The following is a 16,422-nucleotide window of genomic DNA, read 5'->3' on the forward strand; positions in this document are numbered from 1 at the left end:
CGTCATTATAATTTGCATCTATAACGTATACGTTTTTCAGCATTTCGCATATAAATATCCACTGACATTTCCAATTTTAATAAATATTTGAAACAACTAGTAGCTACTTTGTCACGCGAACTCTTTGCAGATTTTACCAGATCGAAAAGAGCCTACTAATCCTGACTACAATCTATCGTTTTTACTTGATTGTACCTACGATCTAATAATTTATTGCAATACACGCATAATTCAGAATAATTAAATAGCTTATCTTTATCGATATCATCACCGTCATTGGTAGTTACGGTTTCTTCTGGTTCGGCTAATCTTGGTTTTCTTCTTTGTGATAGAGGTACTTCAGATGTGCCTAAATACCGTTTTCAACGATTATCATGAAAAACAGTGTATTTAACTTTAGCCAAAGTTTCCTGAATTCTCCACTTTTCGTCAATGCTTTTTTTGCTTTTTTCGATAAGTCTGTAAACCACCGCAGTGTACTTTCCGAGTGACGTCATCTTGATGAATCTCTTTATCACAAACTGAACACTTTCCAGAATCCATATTCTCTGAAACAGCTACAAATAAGTAATATAAGTGAACATTTTTTTTAAATAGAGAAGACGTTAGCCCAACCGGTTAGAAGAATGACGTATAAAATTAATTATCATACTTAGATGTTTTAAATAATGTTTTGTTATTAAATGTTCTTTTGTTATGTTATTAAACAAACATTTTTTGTCTAAGCAGTTTTTTCTACAGTTTACACATTCGATGATAGACGAACTTGAAAAAAGAGTGATTTAAAAAATGAAATCAGCGTAATTTTAGATCAGCTAGATAAAAAAGAATTTTGTTGGACTGATTTCAACGAAGAGGCAAATGCGTATCCATTCCATTTTATTTTTCAAAAAACTGCATATTTTTTCAAAAGTTTTGTTTTTTGCGGTTTGAAAAAAAAAGAGAAAATGTGATCCAGTTTTTTAGCGTAAAAATGCTATGTTCAATCGTTTAAAAAAACTAACGAAACATGAAAAGTATTGCTTTACCCTAAAAAGAGCCCCCGCGGATTCACTTACTGCTATTTCCAAGCGAGCTAAAAAAACTTAGAATTTTAGACAATTTCAGTATAAGCTGGCCAAAAGCTAATGCACGCAACTGTACATTAAATAATTCAAAATCAAAATTATACATTATTACTTTTTCATCGAGAAATTATTAAGTTATATAGAATACGAATAAAATAATTAATTTGGTTTCGGTAAGAACGTTCTCTCGAAATAAGGGTCTTACTACCTGGAACGTAAATTTGGGAGTACACTACCTAGACGTCAAAAAAATGCGAGTCTATTTTGAACCAATGCTATCATCAAAACATTCTTTTGTAATTATTTCTGATTTGGCGTTAACTGCTTTTTATAGTTTATAAACGCAACAAAAAAATGCAAAATATAATAAAATGCATTAGGCAAACGATTACGATATTGCATTATTTACATTTTTATTTATATGTAACGGACATATTGAAAACGTATTCACTATTATTAACCATTCAATAAAATAATTAATATTTCACGTACTAATTAAATATACAATAAGCTATAAAGGTCTTAATAGTTTTATGATTATCTAATTATTTATTGTATTTTTGTACACAATCTCTACAATATTATATCTAATTTCATAAACGTATTTTCTCGCATAAACGTAACACTGTTGATTAATATCCTATAATTATATTATTGTGTTAGAACTTACATTTCATTACACCGATAACACATACAATTTTCAATAAATAACAATAATATCGAAAACTGGAACAGAGAACACTGTAAGTAATTCCAAAATTCAAAAGATAAATCAAAACTCTCCATCAACAAGAAATAGCTGATGCTACGACGCTTCAAACACGCAACCTAAAAATGAAAAAGAGGAAGCGGGAGAAAGAGAAAGAAAGAAAGAAAGAGAGAGTGAAAATGAAAACAAGCTCGTGTTACACCGTGCAAGACCGGCTACTTTAAGGTGGATATCTCTGAACCGAGAATCGCATCTTTATGGAAACTTGCTCTAAATTTCTGACCAATCTACGAAAATCAACGTTCAATACTATTTTTCGATGTAACATTTCTTATCACGTTTACTTTCATATTTCTTTTTAATAAAATCAAAAAAAGTTCCATTTTTTAATTACGTTACTTCCGGAGAGATACAAATAGAAAGATAGAGAGAGAGAGAGAGAGAGAGAATTAAGCTAAAGCAGACAAATAAAAAAATTAATTTTATTAATAAAATATAGGAGAGATGGAGAGAGAGAGAGAAAGAAAGAAATTTAAATAAGGCAAGCAAAAGCTTAGTTAAAATATCCTTGCCTTGATGATAAAGAGGTTAAGTTTAATCTTTCTCTATTTATTTTATTTAATACAAGACGTATAGAAATAGTTCATGAACAAATGTAGAATATCATTATAAATAGTTCATGAACAAAAAATTCTGAAATGTTTCATAAGCTTTAATGTTGAGGCCTGCAATGGCTCGGTCGGTAGGGCGACGGACTCGCACCCGGTAGGCCCGGGTTCGATTCCCAGTTCCTGCTGATACAAGCACCTCTGAAAAAAGTTTCATGTGCTGTGTTCTCAAACACATTGCAAGCCTCCGTCGCTAATTAGCACTGATGGAGCATAAATAGAGCGACGTTAAAATAAAAAAAAAAAAAAAAAAAAGCTTTAATGTTCAGAATGGATTATTTTTGTTTGAATTATATTAAATTCTATAATTCATTATTTTGCTTTTTCTCTTACATTCACATTGGCAGATATTAACGAAAGTAAATATGTAGTTTCAATTGGAATAAAAACATTAATTTTTTATATACGTTCGTAGTCAAAGTAATAAAACAACTCACTGCTATTCAGGTTTATTCTAATGATTTGATTTTTAGTATTAGTGGAGACGATTCATAAATAAAAATTCAGGATTTAAAAGAGCAATCGAATGTTGCCAATTTTCCAGGACACTATGGCATACAGTTACGTTACATTATTTAACTTTAAGATAGCGATTGCTGATCGCAAGATGAGATAATATTCCTTCATACCAAACATTTACATTACATCATGTAAGAAAAGAAATTTTTAGCAATGGTGTGTCCTTTTAAAAAAGCAATAACTTATTAATTATTTTGATTGAATACAGTAGCAGTTTTGTCCAATTCACCCGTTAGTCTAACAAAAAATATGATATTAACGTGTACAAACAAAATTAAGAACTGTTACATCTTCAAAGATTTTCTTTTCTTACATGATAAAATGCAAATATTTAGAATGAAGGAATATTATCTTGTTTTTGCGGCATTTTCATTAATATTACTATATATTTTCTGGCTTTCCTCGTAGTACTACTGTGGGCAAAAAGTAAGGTGAATTTGTTTGTAAAATGAAAAATCTTTATTTATTCTTCTACATCAATGTCATCCCTTTCGAAGTAATCCCCTCCCGATAAAATACACTTATGCCAAAGTTTTTTCCAATCCTCGAAACATGCCAAATAGTCCCTTTCCGGTATAGCCATCAGCGCCTTCTTCGATTCAGCTCTTATCTCCTCAATCGACTCGAAACGCGTTCCCCGGAGTGGTCTCTTGAGTTTTGGGAATAGCCAGAAGTCACACGGAGCCAAATCAGGCTAATACGGTGGTTGCGGAACGATATGCGTCGAATTTTTGGCGAAATGGTCACGAAGAACGAGTGCAGTGTGAGATGGTACATTATCGTGATGCAAAAACCAAGAGTTGTTGGCCCATAATTCTGGTCTTTTTAGACGAATTGCTTCACGCAAACGACGCATAACGCTCAAATAATATTCCTTATTAACAGTTTGGCCGGGTGGAAGGAATTCATAGTGCACCACACCACGAAAATCGAAGAAAACTGTCATCATGACCTTGATTTTTGAACGACTTTGACGTGCTCTTTTCGGTCTGGCCTCGCCTTTAGCACGATATTCGCTTGATTGGTCGGTTGTTTCAGGGTCGTAAGCATAAATCCAAGTCTCATCTCCCGTAATCATGCATTTGAGCTTGTCCTGATAGTCAGAAAGCATTGTTTCACACACATCAACGCGTCGACTTTTTTGCAAGAAATTGAGCGTTTTCGGTACCAAACGAGATTTGACTTTTCGTAGGCCCAAATGGTCTTTCAAAATTGTTTTCACAGATCCTTCTGATATTCCGATCATATCAATAAAGTCTCTAACAGTCAACCGACGATTTTCGAGCACTAATTCCTTCACTTTATTGACGTGTTGGTCATCTGTTGACGTCGATGGTCCTCCGGAGCGCTCCAAGTCATCAACACGTTCTCGACCCTCTTTGAAGTCTTTGTACCACTTATAAATATTTTTCTGCGACATGGTAGAATCACCAAAGGCCTTCCGCAACATCCTCAACGTTTCCGCAGCCGAAATTTCATTCCGCAAACAAAATTTGATGGCACTTCTTTGCTCAATTAAATCAGACATTGTAAAAATCGAAACATGCACTCTTGGTCGTTTGGTAAACAGAAGCGTAAATATATTACTGATGATGACATTGACATGAAATTTGTCCCAGATGTCATTCGCAGTCCTACCAACTCAAGAAAAAAAGAACTAGCCCGAAATGTTAAGCCCGCGAAGTTTAAATTGAAAATTCACCTTACTTTTTGCCCACAGTAGTATATCTGGTCAATCTGGGGATCACCTGATACCTAGACGTCGTCTACGGTATACGAGGTGTATTCAAAACGTAAGGTGAATTTTTAAATTGGGCGAGCTACGTAAATTCGATCTTCGATATTTTTTATTATTATGTTGGTATACATGTCCCTCACATATGCTCACAGTTTCAGCCAGTTTGTATGTTTACTTTTTTTTTGCGAGACAGAAACGTTAGACATGTTTTTTGTGCTCGGCGATTTTCTGCTGTCGAAAACAATGAATCAAAAAGTTTGCATAAAATTTTGTGTAAAAAATGGAATTAAGTGCTTCAAAACATTCGAAATGTTGATAGTGACATACGGTTAGTCTACTTTAAGTCAAAAAAATGTTTACAAGTGGTACAAGCTCTTTCAAGATGGTCGAGAAGACACCTACGACGAACCTGACTCGGGACGCGCCAGCACTTCAGTAACTGATGAAAGTGTTGAAGAAGTGAAACAAATGGTGTTAAAAAATTGTCGAATCGCTATTAGAAAAGTGGCTGAAGACGTCGGCATCTCTGTTGGCTCGTGCCGTGCAATTTTTTCCGAAGTTTTGGGCATGAAACGTGTAGCAGCAAAATTTGTTCCGAAACTGCTTAATTTTGAATAAAAGGACCATCGAAGGAGTATCGCTCAAGAGCTGTTAAACGACGTCAATGATGATCCTGATATGCTCAAAAGAATCGTAACTGGTTGTTTTGTTTTGAAGTTTCCCCTAAAATACTGCAGTTGTCATTCCAGCAATATTTTATCAGAAGTTTAAATATAGTTTGAGTTAAAATAGAATCGCTTGTGAATTGACCTTTACGTTTTTCTTTTTCTTTATTTAAGAGTTTGACACTGGTAAAATAAAAAACACTATGTTGTGGGTAAAAAGCCTTTCGGCATAAAACAACCCAATTTATTGAAACTTGACAAATTGAATAAAAGTGAGAAGATTTAAAATAATAAATTTGACGCAGCACAAAGTGAGACACACACAAGTTGTCGAAAATAATTTTCGCATAAGAAACGATCACGTGATCACGCGGGCTTTACGCGCGCACGCACGCGGAGGAATTCCCACACACACACACATACACACTTGATTGAAGATATCGGAGAGTTTCAGATAGTAGGTAGTAAAATATAGGCGAAATGATATTAGCTTGATATCGATGATATCATACAAATGGATAATAGTAAGTAAGACCGTAGATTACTATATGTAATCACCGCGTAGCAAGGGACACTAATTCGTTGTTGTCATAGGTTGAATACGGTAAAATATTTGCGCAATACGTTGTTTTGCGTCTTTGTTATTGTCTTTTGTTGTCAATTTTAGTTGTAACGATCACTGATGTTATCAGATTATATTGATTTTCGCGGATAATCGCATGTGAAATTCGCGATAGCTCTGCGCACACAATGGCCGCTCGAGCTGTACTGGCAACGGACAGAATGTCAAGCCGGCGCGAACCTGCAGAGAAACCGCGGCAGGCCGCTCAGTTGGTGGTGCAGCTCCCGCGGTTCTCTCCCAAGTTCGGCCATCGCGCACACACATACATACACACATGTGACGACGGAGCACTGGTGACGAATCATGGGCTTATGGTTATGACATCAAAACTAAATCCCAATCGTCCCAATGGAAGACTCCAGAAGAGCCAAGACCGAAAAAAGCACGTCAAGTTCGATCAAATGTTAAGCTTGTGTTCATTGTTTTCTTTGATTATCGTGGCGTAGTACATCAAGAGTTCTTACCATGAAGTTGTACGGTCAATAAAGAGTATTACCTTGAATTTATGCGCTGTTTACGAGATAGTAATACGAAAAAAACGTCCGGAATTGTGGGAAAACAATTCATGGATTTTGCATCACGATAATGTACCTGCTTACTCATCGTTGCTTGTGTCGAACTTTTTGGCCAAAAACAAAACCATAATCATGCCTCAGGTACCGCATTCACCGGATATGGCCCCCTGCGACTTTTTTCTGTTCCCAAAACTTAAGAAACCCATGAAAGAACGGAGGTTTGGAACGATTGAGAAGATAAAGAAAAAATCGTTGGAAGAACTCAAGGCTATACCAGAAAGTGCTTACCAGAAGTGCTGCGAGGATTAGAAAAAACGTTGGTACAAGTGTATTATATCTGAAGGGGATTAATTTGAAGGAAACAACAAAAATATTGATGAATAAATAAATATTTTTTTATAAAAATAAAAATTCACCTTACTTTTTGAACATACCTCGTACACATAAAAAATCATTCAAAATGAATATATATTTACGTATTTATAATATAAAAAACATTTTTAAATAATGAAATTGTAATTAATAATATTGAATCGAATAATATTATAGATGATTTTATTTAATTGAGATGAGCCAAGAAATAGTTTAAGTTATGTGTCAAAAAAGTGAAAGCTAAAAAAGATATAAAGCATCATAACAAAGATTAATCGATATGATATAAATGAATCACTGTACTGACTACATTTGCAGTTACTATAAGATTCTAAATTTAATAGTTCTTTATTACACAAAATTTTTATCGTGATATTTTAGATCGAGAGAAATTTATTGATACATTAAATTCTTATCATGGTAAGTTAAGAAATTTCTTTCAATACAAAGTATCATGTTAAAGATATACTGTCATATCAGATCCTTGTTATGATAAGATATAAAATCTCTTTCAATACAAAATATTATGATAAGTATTTTTTGAAATGACAAGAACAAAATATGAGAAGAATTTTATATTTTGTACCACATAAACTTTATAAGTAGAAAAAATTAGTAGTTATTTAAAAGTATTTTAAATGAGATATGTAGAAAGCTGTTATATGATGATTTAAAAACTATTTTCTATTTTTTTAATGCGAACCTAATGACTGATAGATTAGTATTAATAAATTTTTATATTACTGTACTCACGAAATAAATAATTATAGCTGACTGAAATAAGTGAAATACACATAAAAAACACTTTTGGCAAAGTAAGAAGTTGCATTAATTGGTTTATTTTGTCAAGATCAATAAAAAATGTAATAAATTTTCCATTTTGAAATTCATTCTGTATCGATTTAATTATTAGCTCAAAATGATTTGCCAAATTTTGAAAGTCATGAAATCAATTTAAAAATAGCAAGCATGCTGAAAATTATTTTCAGATCTCTTATACAAATGAAATAAACAGAAATATATTATGTGATAAAATACTGCAAGAGTTTTAGAAGTAACATTAATATTTAAATCTAAATAACTTTGAAGAAATTCTTTTATTATATAAATTTGGATCTAACTTTTTAGAAAAACACGAATCAACGACTGATCGCAAATCAACAAAACATTCAACGTATTTCAAACAATTAATATTATAATTTCTACAAAGAACATTTGTATTGTTTAACAAAATCTTACAAGAATTTCCTGCCAAAGCAGGTTCGCCATAAGTTATTTCTCTTGTAACATTACAATCTTGAGCCTACTTCTCACTAACTTTTTTGAACTCTAAAGACATGTGTTTTTATGTTGTATTAACTATACCAATCAGCTTTGGTCCTATTGTTAACATATTTTTTTTTTTTTTTTGGAATAATAAATAGTATTTTTTTCTATTTTCTTCGTAGGTATACACATGGTCTTTTGAGTATGTAACGTATTATTTTTTCATATTTGCACAAACAAAAGCACAATGAAAATCTAACTAAGTTTAGTTAAATAAATAAATTTAATAATAATCACAGCCGACTCTATAGGTATCAGCACTACTATACTACTTGGCATGCACAAAATGTAAACAAAGAGAATAAGCCGGTAACATCAACCAATAGGTCTATGTACAAGCTTTCTTTCTAGATTTTCAAGCATGTAGCGTTTCCCTACTAAAAATACTTACATCAGTTCAAATATAAGAAACATCGCTAGATTCCGTAGGTTTCCGACCCCTACTTCTTATGCTTGAACCTTTTCTCATGCAAGATTCAACGTAAGAATAGTACATTTCGATACAAGTGCGGGAAAATAGATGTCTCGTGTGGCGTTTACGTCCGAGCGAAGCGAAGGTGGAAAGGTACACGAGACGAGAAACTCTTTCCCGAACATGTGCCGTACCGTATTTTTTTATACGACGTGTAGAAAGTGCGATTTTCAATACGCGTTTTTCACTGAGCGTGTGAGAAAAACGCACTTTCCGCACGGAGTGTCGAAATAGTACATTACGATACAAGTGCGGGAAAGTAGATTCTGGTCTCGTGTGGCGTTTACACCCGAGCGAAGCGAGGGTGGAAGGGGACACGAGACGAGAAACTCTTTCCCGAACATGTGCCGTACCGTATTTTTTGATACGACGTGTGGAAAGTGCGATTTTCAACGCACGTTTTCTGCCGAGCGTGCGGGAAAGACGCACTTTGCGCACGGAGTGTCGAAAATATATAAAAATGACTAGTATTCTATTCTCATGAAAGATCTGATACATGAAAGTATCCTCACATATGATCTGACGTATGGTCAGATCATATGTAACGATCAATACTTTTATAAAATTTTATAATAAATAACAGTGTTCATGTTACCAAAACAATCACCATTGTTTATTATAAATTTTTATAAAAGTTTGGTTTTTTACATATGATCTGATCATACGTAGGGTTAGACAAATTTTACTGAGGGAATAAATCGTAACGATATGTAGGTGCCGCAGTAATCATAATAGTCTGAGAGATTTTCTCGCTAAAATCAAAGCTGTACCAGACACCAAATGCGAATGCGGATGCGCTATCTAGAATCTGAATCACATTATATGGCAATTCCCAAGGTATGATCAACAGAGAACAAGTTTAGTTAAAGCACTATCAAAAATAAAACTATACCTCCCCATAGATATCAAATGCTTTCTAGGACAACCAAATTTCAATATTATGCGCATTGTGCTTAATTTCTGTAACTGTAACGTGCGGAAATAGTATAGAATGTATATTAAAATGTACTGCTGTACAGTTTATAAATTTTTAAATGATATTACACATGTGAACAAATATGTATATAGTGTACATAACTACTAGATAGATATGTTCCTCTCTAAATATTTTGTAATTATTTTATTTAAGTAATGTATGTAATACAAGCTAAATAACTTATGTAATAAGAGTTGATAAAGCTATAATTAAAAAAATAACAACTGAATGATTGAAGTTTAAAAAATCTTCTTTAATAGAATGTAGTAAAAGTAGTATAAATATCAATGAACCAGTAAATTAAGCTGCATGAAAGAATATCACTAATAACTTATAAGTGCCATTAAAAATCATAAGTTTTATTTCTTTGCTTTTATATGAACTGAGATGTGAGAAGATGTAATAAAATCATAATTTTATTTTCTTTTTTCTCTTAATATTTTTATAAAATAATAATAAAAATCCTATCACACTCCTACTATTATATCAGACATAAATTGAACTTAAACATACATAGGAATTATCAGTAAATAATAATTTTTTTAAAATCAAATGAATTTTCATATTTCAAAGCAATATTGTTCACTCAATGATGACAGGCCTTGCAATAATATAATATATCTTTTCATTACGTTCAAAAATTCATTAATAACTTTTGACTCACATCTCAATGAATAAAATAAATACTAGGTATTGAATATGTCTGAATAATAGTTAAAGTGTAGAATTTCATACACAAAGTTTTTTAATTTTTTGTTGATCTGTTTTTCTTAATCTATCATTTAATACATATTTATTTAATTTGTTTCAGAAATCTGTAAATAATTTTCAGCATTTATGTTATTTTTAAATAGATTTCATTGCTTTCAAAAATTCACAAATAATTTTGAGCAAATGATAAAATCGATAGGTAGGAAAATTCAAAATGTGAAATTTATTAAACACTTTTTTAGATTCTTTTAGCACAGTATAAAGCAGATAAAAAAGAAGTCAAACTGTTAATGAAACCTTTAAGCAACTTTTTATTTTGTCAAAAATATTTTTTATAGGAATACCATATACAATTCAAAATACGAAAGAAACATCCTATTATTACTATATGTTCTGAAAGCCTGCATGAGAGCTTGTTCAATTTACTTAATTTGTTACATTTAAAAAGATTTTTGATAACAACTGAAAATACATACTATTACAAGCAACATAACAAAACAAATAATAATACTATCATTAACAATCTTCATTCAATGATTACAATTAAATCACAGAAAGAATTTTCTATTTACTATTTACTTTATTCCTCTAGTATTGAAATTGAAGTTACAATTTCATATGAGATTTAATTTTATTTCATATTTTACATTAAAAACGAAATATGTAATTATAATATTATATAGTTAAATACAAAGAATGGTATTTACCTTTTATAGATAATGACAATTTTATTTAATATTTCCAAAAACTTTTACTAAAACAACAATCTTCTAAATTAAAAGCAATTAATATAAAGTAGTTAAAAATAGTAATTAAATCAGATCTGACTATTGATTCAAAATTTTTGATTGAAATATCTAAAAATAATTTTTTCATATATTAAAACAATTTTGTTATAATTAATATCTACTTTTTTAATGAAGGTGGAAAATCTATCTAATTTATCCAAATGATTTCTAATTAAAAATACTAATAAATTGTGTGACTTATTGTGCATAATTTCATAATTTATTTATATAGTCTATTGTTAAATACCTGATTAGTGGCTCATAGAACCTATATTCAATAATAGTCTGGGGTAAATTTAACATATGTGTCATTTAAAGGATAAATATAATTATAATTAACATTTTCATCAGAATATAATTATATTATTTGCAAATTGATCAATTCATCAAACCTATATAAAAATTCTTGTTTTTTGGAATTTTATAATTTATAGGGTACATCTTTGAAAATAAGCTAGTTAAATCAATATAAATTTTCTTATAAATTTATAATTCTGTCATATTAATTATTAATTATTTTAAAACGAAAATTTGTAATAAATTATTTTGAAAAGCTTTTCTATTAGATTTGAGATACTGTATATAGGGTTAAATTTCATGAAAAATTAAATGTTAAATCATAAAAATAAATCATTACCGTTTTCAAATTTCTCTAAAAGTAGTAAAGAAGATAAGTGGATAAACATTTCTATGCATAGATAAAACAATTTTAAAAAATGAATGAATTAAAAAAATTCATTACAAAATATAATGTATCTAAGAAATCAATTTAACTAAGATCAGGTATATGGAAAATTTGATCTAATTTTAATCAACAGTTTCTGTATGCTATACAACCAACCTTCTGTAATACATATGAGATGCATTATATTCATTCAAAGAATTACTCTTCCAAATAATTTTAAATTATTGAAAGAAATAGTTGTAAATATGCTTCCTACATTTTCTTTCGGACGACTTTATAACAGTTATGTGTAAATTGGAAAACCAGATTTATGCCCAAAGTTTGCTCATCTAAAAAATATATTAGTTTTTGCGGCATACGTTGTAAATATCTGAATTATTGATAATCGGATATCAAAGAAATGGGTATTAACCATTAACCATAAAGCATGGCCATGGAGAGTGCGTGAGGAGACCAGCGCGGGACTGAGCAGGTTTCAAAAGGTTGTACCCAGAATTAGTTTTTTTAAGATAATTGATAAATCAATTAGTCTATCAGATTGTTTGTAAAAAAGCTATAACTTTTTTGTTCTTTATCTCTTAGTTTATGCTTGAAAAATTCTTTGAAAATAATAAAATAAATCTACGATTAGAGTTGCGATAAAATCGTAGAAAATGTGTTTATAAAGAAATAATTTGTAGGTCAATCATTAGTTCGTGGAACGAATTAAGGACTTTTATGATCAAATCGAGGATAAATCAAATATTTAAGTAAAATTATAACTGAAAAATGTTTCGATCTAGAGTTGCTAACACACAGCTAAACCCTACTCACAGATTGTTGAAGTAGGGTTCGAATATGTTAATATGTTTTATGAAACAATTGTATTAATCTTGACGATGATATTCGCGATGTAATTTCATTTTTAACAACCTAAAATTTTCATTCTACGGGTAAACGTCATTAAGGACAGATTATACTCAGAATAAAACCATGTTAAAACATACACTGCTTCTCCGAATACTTATTTCAATACAGATCAGTCCCGCAAAATAGTCAAAATAAAAAAAATTTCAATAGAGTCAAATTTGCTCGGTTCAGCTATGTTGGTCAAATAATTTGCTCCTATTATATCTTCCAATAAAAAAATATCAAAGTGTTTTTTTATGCAAACGTTAAACGATAATATCTTGCCGAAAAATCAATACCCCAATAACAATAAAAACGTTTCAAAAACGTTTTCTGGAAAACTTTCAAACGTTAATGACTTTTAGTGAAAAAAATGTTATTAAAATGTTTTTAAAACGTAATCTATGTCCGCGAGTAATACATTTTGAATACGTTTTACAAACGTATTTTGATACCAGCCTATTGTATATATTTCTCTGAAAAACATTTTGAAAATGTCTTCAAAACGTTTTTAAAAAGTATTCTGATACCAGCTGCAACGGTAGTCGATTTAATTAATCGAACCGTTCGCGATTCTGCTTCTCGCGTGTTAGTTCTAATAATTAAGAGAGAGGGGGGGCGCGCGATCTTTTGAATAAGCAGTTACGTCTCAGCTGCTCACGCGAGTTTACCGCCGATTTGTGTTTCGCACTTAGTTTCGCCAAAATAAAGTTTCCTTGGGACAATTACGTGCGTGTGTGCAACGACAGTATTGCAGCAGCAAGCAGCGGTGCAGAAGCAGCAAACTGCAGCAGATAAAGGCAGATCGAGGTAGTGCAGCTGATTAATCGAGGGGCAGCGGCAGTTGATATTTTGCATCAACAATTACGGCTGATCACCGTAATTGCACCGCATGGTAGGTGCACCTTCCGTCATTATATGCAATACAACATACATTCGGTATTTTGTCTAATCGTGTTAGCGTTATTTTTTGTATTCGCGTTGAGTGTTAGTTCGCGGTAGAATTCAAATCTTCTCTCTCTCTCTTTATCTCACCGAACATCGTTAATTGTAGAATCCTATTCGCGTGCGTTAGTCTTTCGGCCCTACAAAGACTGTAGTGATTTTTATTAATTAAAGTCTGTTAAATTTATTCGCCGTTTTCGTCATTTAATTTTCCTAGTAGCTTAAGTAATTGAAAAAGGCTTAGGTTTTAATCCGATTACATCTAGGGGATTAAGAAGATTAGAAGTAAAGTCGCTCACACTTAAAACTCATCGTGTGTCACAAGACACATGACTTAAGGTGAGTTCAACTCCGTTTGATAGAAGACAACTAGGATAAATCATCTGACGTTAAGGCGAATACACGTACTATCATACATGTTTAACGAAGTGGCGGTTTGCTCTGCATCGTGTGAGTTTATTCTTAAATAAATTTTCCATTTTTCAGATAACCTTCCCCGTTACACAGCCTATTATAGAAAATTTTCGATAAAACGTTGTGACACCTGTTTTAAAACGTTTTGAAAACGTTTAAAAACGTTTTTAAATCATTTTCAAAATGTATTATGATACCGGCCTATTGTAAAAATTTTTATGAAAAACATTTTTAAAACGTTTCTGAAGCGTTTTCAAAACGTATTACTCGCGGACATATATTACGTTTTAAAAACATTTTAAAAATGTTTTTTTCACTAAAAGTCATCAACGTTTAAAAGTTTACCAGAAAACCTTTTTTAAGACGTTTTTAGAACGTTTTGTGCTAATCGGGTATTTGTTTAATCCTGAGATCTGAAAAGATTGCCTACTATCATAAGAAATGTGACCCTTTATAATATATTTTGAGGATACATTATTTTTTATTGAGAAATATAAATAATTTACATACACTATTCAGCATCCGCAACCAACTCTTTAAGTTGATGCATGGCACGACGATTATTTGAATTGCTTACGATATCAATTTCATTATTCAAATTTCTTTATAAAAAATAATGTACCCTTAAAAAATTATAACGGGGAAAATTTCTTGTGATAGTGAGCAATTTTTTAAGATCTTAGAATTAAATAATTACTGATATTTTGATAAGAAATTATTGTTTAAAGTTTGCGTAAAAAAAAACTTTCATATTTCTTTTTTTGGAAAATGTCATGCAAGCAAATTATTTGCCCAACATAGTTAAGCCAAATTCGACTATATTAAAAATTAGTTTTTTTTAATTTTGAGTATTTACCGGGGACTGATCTGGGGGTGGTCGCGCATGCTTCCTCCAGAGCCCTCAACAGATACCAAGAAATAGGAACAAATATAAGGAATAGGAAGAACAATAAGAACAAAAGTCGTGTTGGTAGGTTTGTGTACCGAGTTGAAAATAATCACTGAGAGAAGGTAAGGTAAAAAGGCACACGAGACAAGAAACTCTTTCTCGATCATGTGTCGTACCGTATTTTTCTATACGACGTATGGAAAGCTCGTTTTTGAATGAATGCATGTTTTTGGCCGAACGTGTAGGAAATATGTACGAGTACTTTCCGCATAGAGTGTCCAAAAATGACCTTTTCGACGTTATGTATTACATTCTACTAGTCTTGATAATTGTGCAAGTTTTCTGTAACATACTATTAATTTTATATCATAGATGCTGCAGAGATTGCACTTTTTCAATTATTAAAGTACTTTCAAGAAAGCTTAAGTAATTTATATGTGTATTTATTAGACTTATATTTTATTTTTATCTATTAATATCTTGGCTCCACTAAATAATAATATCTTAAATAAGACACATGGAAACCACAATACTTTAATACAATAAATTAAGATTATCTAAATATATAGAAGAAAATAGGCTTCTTAAATTACAATATGTGGAACAAAAATAGTCTAACCCAACCCTAACAGTCGTTAATAGCACAGTGGTAGAGTCCAGGTCTGTTACGTCCCAAGCAAGCCAGACATCAGACGCTGATATGTTGTCGAAGTAGCAGTTTGCGTGTAACTTTTAGTCTTTCTCACGCAAACGGCTAACTGCGCGGTTCCTCGCTTTCGGCAGCTTCGGTACGAATCGACCTCCAGACGGAATGTGCATGTAAGCCGATGCCGTTTCCTGCGGAGAACGGAAGTCGCGTATAGCTTTCCGTCTAATATGCGTTTTTGACAAAAGCACGTCGCGAAGGTGGGAGAGACAGTTCTCTTTTTTCACCCTTTCGAGAGAATTGCTAAATAGAATAAGCAGTGAAACTGATTAAGCAATTAGCCCACTGGCCGGTGACATTAGTTAATACACCAGTGGGCGGGTCATCGCCGGGCTTTTACCTCGATTACAGGAGGACTCGCGACACTCGGCAAATGGCAGTGAAACGGTAACAAGGTGCGCGAAACGTCCAAGTAAAAAGGTGTCGATATCTCTTAAAATCAGTAAAGTTCAGCTTAAACTGAAACTTCCGATAATCCCTCTCGCTTGTGAAGTGTGACTGGCTGTGAGCAGTGCTTTAGGCACATTCCATTTCTTGTTAAACGTCGGACTGCATATCGACAAATCGCAAAGGAAACAACAATCCAAAAGGTACGACAGGTTCTCTTTTTATTTCTTTTTCTTTCGATAAATTTGCCAAACTTCATTTACTCTAGACTGATTTTTCAAGTAAATTTATTGTCCTTGCGATTCCGTGTGCAGTGCGATAACTTTGACAGTGCCCACATGTGGACAGAGTGACTTAAGG

The 16,422-nt window shown here is 31.9% G+C and overlaps 1 protein-coding gene across 3 annotated transcripts in view; it reads right to left on the reverse strand.

The window, feature by feature from the left end:
* LOC131666716 (alpha-1,3-mannosyl-glycoprotein 2-beta-N-acetylglucosaminyltransferase) overlaps positions 1–12,271 on the reverse strand; it is a 651,543-nt gene extending 639,272 nt beyond the window's left edge. For all 3 annotated transcript variants that reach the window (XM_058939594.1, XM_058939578.1, XM_058939586.1), the window contains exon 1: positions 11,990–12,271. The gene's annotated coding sequence lies outside the window, so the exon portion shown is untranslated. The remainder of the gene's footprint in view (positions 1–11,989) is intronic.
* Between the last annotated feature and the right edge of the window lie 4,151 nt (positions 12,272–16,422).

Source organism: Phymastichus coffea, unplaced genomic scaffold, assembly GCF_024137745.1.
Source record: "Phymastichus coffea isolate CEN01 unplaced genomic scaffold, Cenicafe_Pcof_1.1 PCOF00004, whole genome shotgun sequence".
Lineage (NCBI taxonomy): Eukaryota > Metazoa > Arthropoda > Insecta > Hymenoptera > Eulophidae > Phymastichus > Phymastichus coffea.